This window comes from Canis lupus, chromosome 11 (genome assembly GCF_003254725.2).
Source record: "Canis lupus dingo isolate Sandy chromosome 11, ASM325472v2, whole genome shotgun sequence".
In the NCBI taxonomy this organism is placed as follows: domain Eukaryota; kingdom Metazoa; phylum Chordata; class Mammalia; order Carnivora; family Canidae; genus Canis; species Canis lupus.
Genome location: NC_064253.1, coordinates 27401129 through 27415301, shown reverse-complemented (window position 1 = coordinate 27415301; position 14173 = coordinate 27401129). Strand labels below are relative to the sequence as shown.

The 14173-nt window shown below is 36.5% G+C and overlaps 1 protein-coding gene and 1 long non-coding RNA gene across 13 annotated transcripts in view; one reads left to right on the top strand and one right to left on the bottom strand.

The window, feature by feature from the left end:
* The window catches only part of LOC112649943 (uncharacterized), a 49413-nt gene extending 46569 nt beyond the window's left edge, over positions 1–2844 (top strand). Inside the window, exon 8 of one of the 5 annotated variants that reach the window (XR_007413968.1) lies at positions 698–2844. This is a non-coding gene — a long non-coding RNA (uncharacterized LOC112649943). The remainder of the gene's footprint in view (positions 1–697) is intronic. The other 4 variants (XR_003129817.3, XR_007413969.1, XR_003129810.3 and 1 more) reach the window with 4 other exon arrangements.
* KDM4C (lysine demethylase 4C) overlaps positions 1–14173 on the bottom strand; it is a 408440-nt gene that overhangs the window by 86023 nt on the left and 308244 nt on the right. The window lies entirely within an intron of this gene.

The window sequence follows — 14173 nt, the reverse complement described above, 5'->3', positions numbered from 1 at the left end:
TGATTCATTATTGTCTTCAGATGTTAGATATGATTATCTCATTTTACAGGTAGCAAACAGTAGACACCAAGAGATTTAAGTACATTGCCTTAAGTTTCATAGCCAGCAGAACCAGGACAAAAAGATCCCTCCTGGTATTCTACCCTTTGCACAGAAATGCTAATCTAGACTTCTAATGATCTTGAGCTAGTTAAGACATAGAATAAATATCACCAATCCCCTTCCCCTGACATACACAAAGGCATATATCTACACATACCAAATATATATTTTTTATTTGTGTGTTTTATATAAATACACACACAAACCTATACACAAAACACTGACTCAGAATGGGGGGAAAATGTTCGTGAACTGTGAGCACTTGCAGGCAGGTGAACTGAAAGAACTCCACTTATTTGATAAATAATTAATACTGTGCTTTTTCAGAAAAACACACAGGTGGGAACTGCAGGTCTCATCCCTGCTTGAGACTGAACCCTAACAATGGCAAGGAATATAAATATTAAATAAGGAAAATGCCTGTAATGTTTGATGCTATATTTTATCACTTCTCCTAAATTTGACAATTTCCTTTTATTGCATACAACTTGATCATTCATTCTGTTGAACAACAGACATAAGCCCCTATTGTCAGCTCTGTTTTGCTACTGCAAAATGCTTGACAAAATTGCTTGTTTCGCTTTTTATTCCCTAGAGATCATCCTGCCCTCAAGGAAGGGGGTCTGAAGCAGTGAGAGATCCAGAGCGGAGTGTGACAACCCAGGAATCTCCAGATGAAGTGTCAAGTCAGCAGACAATGCTGGTTACAGAGGCAAAGCAGACTCTCACAGGAAAAGGACTATCTGCAGTCCTCTGGAGGCATGCTGGGACTCACATGCAAGAAGCAGTCAAAGCTCTGCCTCTGCAAATGGAACAAGAGAAGCACTATTCCTTCCATCATCAACCTCAGAAAGGACTCAAACTACAAGGCTCTGGAAGATCCAGTGAGCACTTGTGAAATCACTCTAAATGCCCCTGGTGTCTTACCTTGATCATAATATCAGTGACAATGCCTGACTGGGTCTCCTCCTAATTCTTCCTGAATCTTACTTGCTACGAATTCTGAAATGAAACCCAGGTGAGCACACACTACTCCTAATGGAGCGTTGGTCTGAGTCCCTCTGTGCCATTCTAGTGGGTGAGGTTGGAGGAAAATCTTCTAACTGGTCCCTTCATTCATCATTTAAACCTTTCCTGGGTATGGACTCAGGCCCCACTTGAGGCTCTAGTGATGAAAAGACAAACAGGTTACAGTCTCTTCCCTGGAGGAAGGACAGAATCTCCAGAGAAGGAAATCTCTGAAGTTATTTCTTTGATGACTCCATTCTCGAACCACTATGATGTCATTCACAGGGAGAAGGACCAAGCCAAGTGAAAGGTGCCTGATATCTAAACATCATCTACCCAAATACCTTCCTAAAAAGTCCCTTTAGCCAGTAATTAGATCTTTAGTTCCTGCTCTTGTCCAATCTCTAAAGGAATGCAAGAAATTTGGAATATTCATCTTGTCCCTTGAGTTTCCGAAGTAACATTCCTTATTAGCATCTGGTCTAACTTCAAATGATTGCCCTTCTGCACTCATCTCCAGAGCTACAGACACTTGTTTTGCAGAGACCAGAGACCCAAAGCATTTCTTCCATCAATAATGAAGAGGTCTATCTTCATATTTCCTCATGCAAAGAAGTTACTCTACTTCTCAGATTTCCCCCATTACCCCTGCAGGCTCTGGGCCCATGGGGTGTGTTCAATGTTTTTCAACAGAAATGTCAGGTGTGATTCTGGCATTTATGGCTGCCAACATCTTCCAAGTGGATGAATGCCAGTAACATACTCCTGGAGACACTTTCAGTGACTGGTTTTATATCACCTTGTGAGAGCTGATGATTTCCTCTGATCTTTTACACATCTTGCACCAAGGACACATGTTCAGGTTTCCCTCTGTTGTTCCTTGCTTGCAGTGAGTTTGGTTGTTGTATGGGGCACAGGTAGGAATGTTTCCCCCAAGTTATTTAAAACTGTATAAGCATCAGGCTTGCCAAATCATAAATTTAGGAAATTGCATTCTGTTAGAGTAAGTCCTTCCTTTAGCACTTTAGTCACCGAGTTATTCTTCAATTTCTTCCCTACAAACATTTGGCCCAAGTCCCGAGGTCCAACCCATATCTATGTGTCTCTTTGGCAATAAAAGAGATTCAGGAAAAGAGAAGGAACAATAAAATTTCAGGTTTACTGGCAGCACTAAGTGAAGTAATCCCACTACGCATACACTTTTCTTACAGGAAGATCACTTACTCAATCCTTCCGTTCACCTGCCTGATGAGATCTACAAATATTTTAAGAGGGTAATTTGGAAGACTTAAAACAGCAGAAGTTGTTCAAGCTGTAGCATCAGTCTCTGTTGTTTGCTTTAGGCTTGCCCTGAACATTTAGCTCATTTACACAAGTGAATAACTACCTATTTATTAATCAGGTGAACAAAGACTCATTTAAACTACTTGTTAATCGTGGTCTTCAAATGTTTTTGCTTATAATTCCCCAAAAGACTTTTGGAAAACTACATCTTTCCTTGAATATGTTAAAGTTAACTCATAAATTTTATTTTTTTTTCTATTTTAGGATTAAAAAAAATTAAAAGATATTATTTCCCAGCATAGAATTTTAAGTTATAATTATACATGTGCTTTAAATATATTTTTTCAAACTTCTGAGACTGTAGATTAAGCTCAATTTATGTTAAGTATCTGATATACATGTATATACATATAAAATCCAATACACAAAGGCAATCCTCATTACCAAACCAATCTAACAAAATGGATTTATTTTCTCAGAAGAAGTCTGAATTGTAAAATAAAATAAATATACTAATACATATTCCCTTATCAAGCATCTCATTTCTGAATTCTAATTCTAAGAGGTAGTCAAAAATATATAGGGTAAAATATAGGCCTCAACTATATAATGCCTTAAACCTAATAGACATTCATTTTTGGCTCACATAACACTATTGGGCTGGCAAATAGTTTAGTGGGGCAGCATTTCTCCACAGTCCTTCAGAGACAAAAGTGTTGCCATCTCAACATTTGAGTCCTGGGGTCTCAATTTGCATTAATTCCCTTCCAGAAAACAGTACAGAGGAGAACATGTGGGAGTGCTTAGAAGCCAAACCTGGAAGTGATATCTATCATTTTTGCTCCCATATCTTTGGCTGAGCCTCCTGCAAGGGAGGCTGGGTAGTGTGGACCAAGGAAGAGAAGATTGTGGGTTTTAACAGGCAGCTAGTAGATAAGGTCACAACTTTCTCAATAAATTTATGGCCTAGGTGAAATAATATGCTGTTCTCTTCAGCACTTACTACCTAATCTATCTTTGTTTTTCTCTCTTAAGACTTATACTCAGGATCTGTCCCTTTATCTACTTGGGAGTAATGCAATTTTCTATAAAGCAAAAAGAACAGGGGGAAAAGAGAACGAGCAGCCCTTTCCAACCTCTGTTCTCATACAGATCAATATAAGGATAGAGTACATACAAAAGTTGGGTATCTGGTAATTAATTCTTTCAGAACTATCACTGCATTAGACCTCTAGGAGAGTCTTCATATAACCCTATAGCACATGGACTCCAATTTGGGTCCCTGACATATAAAGTATTAGAAAACATAGAAGATCACAGAATTTTTTCTTTTTTAAGATATTTATTTATTTATTTATTTATTTAAGAGAGAGAGAGAGAGAATACAAAGACAGCTTGGGATCATGACCTGAGTTGAAGGCAGATGCTTAAGTAACTGAGCCACTGAGGCACCTCCAGGATCACAGAATTCTAAAGTGCAAAGTTCTAGTGTATTTTACAGAGGTGAAAAATGAGCTAAAGGGAAGATGTCCAAAATCACTCTTACAGGTTAATGGACATAGTGGGCCATTCCTTACTCTAGCAAACTCATTCTTGCCTTTAGTATATAAATGGGCATTTCTAGCTTTTTATTGCATGTTGTGTAGAAAGAAGCTAACATAGCCGGCCTGGGACTGCTATTCATTGAAAATCCTGCTTAGAAGATTGGGCCCTGGCAGTTGTGACAATCTGAATTTCAGGAGAGTTCCACCCATTCCCTAATAAGAATGACTCACTGTGCCCATACTGTTTGTACAGTACAAACAGTATGGTTAATGCTGCTTCCCTTCCAGGAGTCTGAAATTTTGGTACATGCTAGGGAGAGGATGCCTATGTATGTGATCAGTCTCCAGTAAAAACTGTGGGCACTGATTCTCTAAATGATTGGGAACATTTTGCATGTGTTGTCACTACTTGTTCTGGGAGGCTTAAGGAGTGCTATGTGACTCCACTGGGAGAGGACTCTAGAAGCTTGCCTCCTCTAGACCTTATCTCCAATACCTTTTAGCTTGGCTGAGTTTGCTTTGTATCATTTCACTGTAATCACCGTTCTGAGCACAACTATGTCCTTCCAGTGATTCACTGAATTTGGGGGTGGTTTGGGGACTCCAAACACACATGTAAATTATGTTTGACACACAAGAACAGCCTAGTCTCAGGATATTTAGAACACAGTAAGTACAGATAGAAATTTCAGTACATTTTGAATTCAAGTTATTTTTGGGGATATGGAACCTCTAGAAAAGGCTGACAGCAATTTATACTCAATTTAATTATGCTACATACTTTTCAAATGACAGATAATAATGAAAATCATAAAAAATACTGATCTTGGTCTTAGCTAGCAAATAAAAACAAGGATTCCCTGAAAATTACTACCAAAAATATTAAAAGGGAACCTTCCATGTTGAAAGTAACCATTAATAAGAAGATGAATATGGGGATGCCTGGGTGACTCAGGGGTTTAGCGCCTGCCTTTAGTTGAGGGCGTGATCCTGGCATTCTGGGATTGAGTCCCACATCGGGCTCCCCGCATGGAGCCTGCTTCTCCCTCTACCTGTGTCTCTGCCAATCTCTCTCTCTCTCTCTCTCTCTCTCTCTCATAAATAAATAAAAATCTTTTAAAAAAAAGATGATGAATATGGAGCTGTCAACATTACTAAGAAAAAGATGTGTCCAGAATGGAAAGAAAAAAGATCAGAGTGTTTTAAAAACTAAGGGAAGACACCAGTAGACACTCTCTCAGCTAGTTTGTCCTGTATCTCTCCTATTGAGGTCACTAGACAAAAAAATCATATAAAAGACCAAGGTGTTTAAATAACATGTTCTCCAATTTTATACTTTATTTTTCCCCCTCTGATTTTATAAGCAATACAAAGGTTCTTAGAAAAAAATAGTAAATTACACAAAAGTGTATGTAAATTTTTTTTAAATCACCTAATATATCCTGCCATTTGAAGGCAACAATATGGCATTTATTTTTTTTTAACAATATGGCATTTAGAGTCTTTCTATTGTTCATTAAGCACACACACACACACAACAACAAAAACGAGGAACATTCTGCACATCTAATTTTTCTTAAACTTTTTTTCTCATCAAAATGCAATTTATACACAAACACAAACTCAAAATGGATGAAAGACCTAAATGTAAGACCTGAAACCATAAAAATCCCAGAAGAGAACACAGGCAGTAACCTCTTTGACATCAGCCATAGCAACTTTTTTTCTAGATATGTCTGCTTAGGCAAGGGAAACAAAAGCAAAACTAAACTATTGGGACTACATTAAAATAAAAACATTTTGCACAGTGAATAAAACCATCAACAAAACTAAAAGGCAACCTACAGAATGTGAGAAGATTTTTGCAAATGCTAAAGGGTATATGCTAAGGGGTTAACATCCAAAATATGTAAAGAACGTATATAACTCAACACTAAAAAAAAAAAAAAAAAAAAAAAATCAATTTAAAAAATGACCAGAGGACCTAAATAGACATTTTTCAAAAAAAGACATACAGATGCCCAACAAACACATGAAAAGATGCTCCACATCACTTGTTATCAAGAAAATGCAAATTAAAACCATAATAAAAAAAAACCACAATGAGACACTTCACTCCTGTTAGAAAGGCTAAAATAGACAAGACAAGAAATAAGAAGTGTTGACAAGGATGTGGAGAAAAAGGAAGTCTCATGCACTGTTGGTGGAAATGTAAATTGGTGCAGCCACTGTGGAAAACAATATGGAATTTCCTCAAAAAACTAAACATAGAAATACCATATAATCCAAAATTCCACTATAAGATATTTATTCAAAGAAAATGAAAACACCATTTTGAAAAGATATATGCACCATCTATTTATTGCAGCATGATTTATAATAGCCAACCTCAGCGTCCATCAATAGATGAATAAATAAAGAAGATGTGGTACATACATGCCATGGAATATTATTCAGCCATAAAAAAGAATGAGGTTTGCCATTTGCAATAACATGGATAGACCTAGAAAGTATTGTGCTAAGTTAAATAAATCAGAGAAAGACAAACATCATATGATTTCAATTACATGTGGAATCTAAAAAACAAGAAGAATAAACAAACAAGCAGAATTAGACCTATACATACGGAGAACAAACTGATGTTTTAGTGGGAGAGTGTGCAAAATGGGTGAACATAAAAGTAGGAGATACAGTCTTCCAGCGATGGAATGAATAAGTGATAGGAATAAAAGGCACAACATAGGGAATATAGTTGATGATATTTTAACAGTATTACATGGTAGCTACACTTGTAGTGAGCATAGTATAATGAATAGATATGTTATACATCTATATTATACAACTAATATAACATTGTGTGTCAACTATACTCCAATAAACAAACAAACAAACAAACAAAAAAAACATATATCCTCCCAAACAGAACTCTGATGAATGGTGACAGTTTCACCAAAACTCAAAATATGTTCAGTTGCTTTAACGTGCTACAGGAAAGCAGGATTCAGGCTGAGATACAAAGTGCATTCCCCAGGAAAGAAGCCTCTTGGCATATGATATGTATAGGATTAACAGCTCTACTTCTGAGGTCCCTATGAAAATGCCTCCATGCTATGGGAGGTGACCCCAGGATGTTCCAAAATCATTAACTCCATGTACCTTAGAAAGATTTTGATTCTAATTATTATTTTTGAAGCTGTAATAGGATTTTTGTTGGACTGAATTATAAAAGAAAAGAGATATTCCGGGATAGGAAAAGTATATTAGTCAAAAGAAGTAGCTTTAGCCACACTGTAGGTGAAAAACACAACTTAAAATAACTGAGCACAAAGTCCTAAGATTCCAGGAGGAAATGACATGTGACATATTATCTTAGAAAAAAAATTCATGGATTGTCTCAAGCAGGAACACAGACTATTGTATCCCCATCCTAGAAATTATGCTGGCTATTCCCATCTAGGACGAGAAACAGCATCTTAAACTTTCTACTTCCTATTGAACTGCCATTTTCACAGTGAGCCTTCATTTTTGTTGTTGTTCAGTGTCTTGACTCCTAATCTACCCTAAAAAATTCAATGTATCACAAGTTTTAAAAGCCCAATATGCTACACATTAATATTAGTGCACATAGCAAGAGTGTTAGCATAATACAGATGAATTTAATCCCAGTTCAACTACTTCCTACATGAATATCATAAAAGAATTATCATAGATCTCAATTTCCTTAAAATCATCTGTTTCTAGTTGGAATAAAGCCTAGCATAAATTCTGAAAGCAAGAATTCGGGGGGGGGTGTGGGCTTGTTTTTACTATTATTTCATTACAGTAGGATGCCTATGATAGGGCCTGGTAAAGGGGAAACAAATAACAAATGGATATAGAAATGCCAGACCACAAGGGTGACATGTGTGATGACACTGGGCAAAGTACAGGGTACACATGCCCTATCAGTTTTTTTACCACAAGCTATTCTGCTACTGTTCCTTTCCATGAGGAAGGACAAGTGAGGACTGACTTGTTTTAAGAATAGTAACCAGACAAATCATAGCACCCAGATATAATTTATCCCTCAAATAAAAATCTTTAAAAATAACTAAAGTGTCCATGAGAAGGGGTCTCTCTTTTCTCTACCAGCTAGCTTGTCCTTCCTGATAATAAGATCAAACTGACAATACAGGTTTGTTAATTAAAAAAAAAAAAAGACATTTAAAAACTCAGCATAAACAAGAATTAGAATAATTTATTACATACAAAGAGGTATTAAGCTCTGGGATCTGTTTTTGGGGGCACTGGCAAAATACCCAAATGCAGAATTATTTCACTGACAGTCTCCTCACTCTGTATCATGTCACCATCACAACTGGGGTGCATTCTTCTGAGGTCTACTTGGGGAGAAAATTGTTTCACATTCCTTCTTTTGCTTGAAAAGAGGGTACTCTGTTCATTGCCTCACAAATACAAAGTAAAGAGATTCATTCTCAAGGATGGAAATCATCTATTTAGTATGTACAGAAGATACTGTCAGATGTCCCAAGACTTCTGCAAATCCTCAAATTCATGAAAACCCATAGAACACATACCTTGCCATGTAAAATATGCATTCTAATGTATAGAAGCAACAAGGTTATGTTCAAATGTCAGTGCTGGTTATGTCCACATGTCAAAGCTAGGGTCACTGGCTGATGCCTTATATGGCAGCTACAAAACAGTTAGCAAAACTACTAACTACAAGGATCTGACCTTTTAGGATTACTCACAAATAATAAAAATCACAAAGAATGGATAGATGAAATGTTCGTGTTCAATTTAACACAGTACCTGGAATGCTTCAAAAGTATCTGCATTTTTTTCAACATAAAGGATATAAAGTGGGCTTTGGAAACATAAAAACAAAGTGGTCAAATCTTAATTTATATACATAATACATACATACACACATATATGTATACATATAACTAAAGTTTTCATTCTGGTTAAGCTCCAAGAACAGCTTACATAAAAATTGCTTGTACACGTAAAAGATTCAGATGTTAGGAAATAAACCCAATAATGACATTCCTCTCCTCTCTATAAAGTGAGCTCCAGTACAATCTTTTTCATTTGAGGGCAAGATTAGTTTGCAGTTTTTCAGATAGCAAATCCCTTTCCAGAACTCTCTTTTTAAAAGCTGTCAACGTTAAAATGCGGTTTCTGGTTAACAAAACCCAAGTGCCCACATCACTGTGAGTTAGAGTTCTGAGACACCTGCCACTAGTGAAGTTTATTTAGATGATAGATTTACGTGTGTCTACGCACCTCTCTGAGGCTTTTAGCTGTCTCTGATGTACCAACTGTTTGTCAAAGCTTTCCAACAAATCTGACACTAAGCAAGAGTGAACTGGAGTTTGATGGGCCCTGCAAGGCTAATGGCACTATGTAAGAACATTTTTAAACTTAAGAATACTTTCTTGATTCTCTTGCAACCTATTTCTCCCAAGGACTTAAATAATATAGACATAATTTTATAGTACTGTACACAATTAATGTCCTCTAAAATGGAAAAAAAAAAATAAAACAAAAACCAGGTTGTATACCTAAACTGAGATGACCATTTTCAAGGAAAATACTGGAAACAACTAATTTCAGCACATCTGTCCTTGTTTTCAGCCTTTGAAAAGATCAAGGAGCTACCTAACTCAGTGGTGAATATAGCCTAGTGGGATTTGGGTCAGGAGGTCAGGTTTAGCACAGCTCTTCAACTACTACCTATATAACATAACCACTTTAAACCTCTGATTTCTCATCTATTAAATAAAAGTTGACACCACCATTTCATGATAGTTAATTATTGAAATTCAGTGCCAGCCAGTGTGCCAACATAGCAAATATTTCATTTACTCCTCAATGAGATAAGGATTATGTTGATGAAGCAGTGGAAACTAAGATTAATACCTTTCTTAGGAATGATTTTGCCAGCAGAATTTTAGCTATGGAAATAATTACCTCACATGAAAACTTCCTAATGGAGGGAGATCTATGTGAAAAGCCTTCTGAGCAGAAGGTTCCAGCCACAAAATCCAATATTGTCAAGAAGGTGAGAGTAAACACTGAGTTTGGGAAGGGATGTGAGCAGTCATTGACTTTACCTCTTACTTCCCCAAATCTTTCTTTTTCTACTGTCATCTCCATTCTTTCATTTTCTCTCCTGTTTTTCTTTGCCACACTTTCCTTCTCCTTATGCCATTGAATTATCATAAGTTTCATTAGTCATTTCTGTAGTCAATCTAGTAATATTTTTTTAAGATTTTATTTATTTAAGTAATTTCTACACTCTACATGGGGCTTGAACTTACAACCCAAGACCAAGAGTTGCAAGCTCTTCCAACTGAGTCAGCCAGGCACCCTTTCAATCTAGTAATATTAAAAATAAAATTTTACACATAATTTTTATTCTTGGCTATGGTTTCTTTGGATAGTAGGTAAGGACAGTGGGAATCTCATTCATCCATTCATGCTCATCACTAGATGACAAGGCATTTGGCTACCTTAAAAAACTCATAGTTACCCATGCTTCATTGAATTTCTTCATTTTGACATTCAGAACACTGGGCTGAAATCACATGGCAACACCTAACAGGAGCCCTGCAAGGTTTTACACATATTTTTTCAATTACTATGTAATTAACTACAGTAAAATTTCCCCTATATGTGTACACTTCTATAAATTTCCACAAAATAACTCAACCATGCAACACCCACCACGATTAAGGTATACGACAGTTTACCAGCGCAAAAGACTCCATTGGGTCCTTCTGTAGCCAACCACTCCACACCTGTACAGTCTTTGCACTAATCTGTTTTTTGTCCTTACAGATGTGTGTGTGTGTGGTGGGGGATGGGGGTGGGGGGCGGTGTTTTGCTTTGGATTTTTTTTTGGCCAGAATGTAATATAAATGGAACTACACAGTATGGAACCTTTGAGTCAGGTTTCTTTCACCTAGCATGCTGCATTTAAGAGTCATCCACGTTGACAGTATCAGTAATGGAAAACCACTGTGCTATTTCCAAATTTGGGTGACTATTAATAAAGTCACTACAAATGTCACTTTCAGGTTTTTGTGTGATATAAAATTTCATTTTTTTAAAGATTTATTTATTTGAGAGTGAGCAAGTGAGCGAGCATGGAGGGGGTGGAGAAGCAGAGGAAATGGGAAGGAACCCAAAGCAGACTCCATGCTGAGCAAAGAGCCCAATGCAGGGCTTCATCCTACAACCGTGAGATCATGACCTGAGCTGAAACCAAGGGTTGGCCACTCAACTAACTGTGCCACACAAGTCCTCCAAGATCTCATTTCTTTATGTAAATTCCTAGGAGTGGAATTGCTGGGCAGGATGGTTAATTGCATGTTTAACTTAATTTGCCAAACTATTTTCCAGCACGGTTGTACCATTTTGCATTCCCACCAGCAACATAAAAGAGTTCCAGTTGCTACACACTGGCATCACCACTCAGTGTTGTCAGTTGTATTGATTTTAATGATTTCACAGATAGGTAATGGCATCGCATTGTGGTTTTACTTGCTTTACCTCATGGATAAAGACATTAAGCATCTTGTCATGCACTTAAGTGCTAATCATATGCACCCTCTGGTGAAGTGTAAGATCAAATTTTTGCACAATTTTTATACAGTTTTATGTCAAGTGTCAAGAGTTATTTTTACTTTCACATATGCTGTAAGCTACATTACGCTGCTAATATTTTTGTTTAATCTTCCTTTTAACCACTTCCAGAGAACTACATTTTCTTGTTATAAACATGATAAAAATGCACAGAACTATACACACATATCAATTTCCTGGTTTTGATACTATTCTATAATTACATAAAATGCAACCAAAGAACAACAGTGCAAGAAAGGGCATGGAAGAATATACTATCTTCATAACTTCCTGTGAATCTATAATTATTTAAAAACCAAAGTTTCTTTTAAAAAGTTAAACATTCGTGAACTTTACTGGTACTTAATCATTTTTAATGTTTTATGTATGAGAATATGTGTTCCAAATCTCACGAGGACCAGTCAGTACTATTCTATTTTTTTTAAATCCTTCAAAAATGCAAACTAAAAAACTTCAAAATAGGTGAGATAAGCAAAGTCATGTGAAATGTTAGGAATACTGTTGGGGGGATCCCTGGGTGGCGCAGCGGTTTGGCGCCTGCCTTTGGCCCAGGGCGCGATCCTGGAGATCCGGGATCGAATCCCACATCGGGCTCCTGGTGCATGGAGCCTGCTTCTCCCTCTGCCTGTGTCTCTGCCTCTCTCTCTCTCTCTCTCTCTCTCTCTCTCTGTGACTATCATAAATAAATAAAAAAAAATTTAAAAAAAAAAAGGAATACTGTTGGGTTCATATACCAAACGAAAGGAAAAATACAACTACCTTTAAGATTGACATTTTTATAAAGCAAGTTTACATACATGTGTTTGACTATCATACATATGCTGTAAAATAGTCTAGCAAATTAAGCTAAACATGCAATTAACCATCCCGCCCAGCAATCCTACTCCTAGGAATTTACCTAAAAGAAATGAAACTTTGGTGCAGTCAGCTGGATGGCCACCTCTAGCTTTCAGTTCAGGTCATAATCTCAGGTCGTGGAATCAAGTCCCGTGCTGGGCTCTGTGCTCAGTGCAGAGTCTGCTTGGGACTCTCTATATATATGACTATCATATATATAGTATGCTATTGAAACACACCCTTGATAACACAAGATAGTAAAATGCTGTATCCATCCAGGCTCCATAGAAAAAAGTCAAGAATAATTACTTCAATATATGAAACATGATTATTTCTGTGGAGTGCCATGGAGATGAAGATAACCTTCATTTGTGTATTTTATACACTTAGGTTTCTTTTTTTTAATTTTTGATAAGAAACTTTCACACATTACTTCTATAATTAAAACAATAAGTCTTTGAAACTAAACGTTAAAGTAAGAACCAAAAGCCATACATGACCTCTATATTAAAATTCTAACATTAAATTAAAAAATTAAAGTGAAATAGTACAGTTTAGCTTTATCGGCTATGGAGATGCTTTGTACCTTATGTGTCTCAGGCTGATAACCTGAGCTCTGAGCTTGGCCTGTCATTTCCCTGAGACATCTCTGAGAGAAACAGAATGTGATTAAGGATGAACACATCCTGCTTGCTTGTTTGCTTTCCCCAGTGCAGGTGGGCTGTCACCTTCTGCATGCACAGCAAGCTAAGGTTAAAGGCTGTCATGCCTTATCTATGCAGAATGTACATTGCAGTGATATTATGTGCTGTAGCTATGGGGCAGGGATCCCCCAATCAGTGTGTGGCAAAGAGCAGAGAGACGCAGTAATGCTGTCACAGACAGGAAAAGAAGACTCAGTAGTTCTAAGGCTATCACTAAGATAAATGGAATTTTGAAATTAAATGGTGATTGCCCCTGTCAAATTGAGAAGCCTTAAAATGCACATATATTAACGGCTGGGCCTGCCAGGAAAAGGAGTGATTTTCATGTTGTTGGCTTCTTCATTTTCCCATTATAAAAATAGCATTCTTAGAGAAACAGTAACTAAGAGTCAGAAGTATTTAAATTTTTTGTTGTTGTTGTCTAAAAACATTTGGACCATTAATCTCTCTCTTAGCTCTAAGCTGACCTGCCAACTAAAATTATTATTTGAAAAATATTTATGAATTTCTTTGAGAAACATTAAGAAAGGGGTGGTAATACCAAAGCATAATTCTCTCTGAATGGCCTCTTCCTAGAGAAATATTAAAGCAAATTTCTATAACAGCACTGAATTCGTGCCTTTTACTGTGCAGTATAAAAGTAGTAGCAACATAATCCTTCAATTCTTTAAACTACAACTCCCAGACATGGTGGTATTTGAAACAGTAAATATTTTAAAGAATTTTTCATTATTATGAATGTTTTATTATTCTTATTTCATTGTGTTGTGAGCTATGACTAATTTGAAATTTTATGTTAACATGTACCATTTTAAAATTATGTTTTTAAAGATGTTTATTTCTAAAAAGATTTCAAACTAATCTCATATCTGAAAGATGTACATTTTTAATATTTTTGTCTATTTGTTAGAAATTATCTATACAAGATAAACACCCTGACATTAATAAACAGACATGCTTATTTCACTCTCTGTAAAGAAATGTCTTAGGTGAATGCTCTACTCGAGCCTTTCCCTTCTGCCTTCTAAAATGACCCAA